This window comes from Charadrius vociferus, unplaced genomic scaffold (genome assembly GCF_000708025.1).
Source record: "Charadrius vociferus isolate BGI_N301 unplaced genomic scaffold, ASM70802v2 scaffold21, whole genome shotgun sequence".
Classification (NCBI taxonomy): Eukaryota; Metazoa; Chordata; class Aves; order Charadriiformes; family Charadriidae; genus Charadrius; species Charadrius vociferus.
Genome location: NW_009646850.1, coordinates 543225 through 543462, shown reverse-complemented (window position 1 = coordinate 543462; position 238 = coordinate 543225).

The following is a 238-nucleotide window of genomic DNA, read 5'->3' as shown; positions in this document are numbered from 1 at the left end:
CATTCCCCTACAGGAGAAAACTAAATACTATCACTCAGACGTGCAGATTGGTAATTAACATGTTGATTTTCAAATCAGAATCTTCAGATACTTCTGCAAGTGTCACCTCCTCAGCTCAGATGTCCTGATCGCTTGCCTTGTACCCGCATGTATGCACAGAGCAGTATTTGAATGCTGTATTTTGAGCCCCCCATGTCTTCTCACCTTATCAATTGATATACAGGAGTTGTTTCCTATC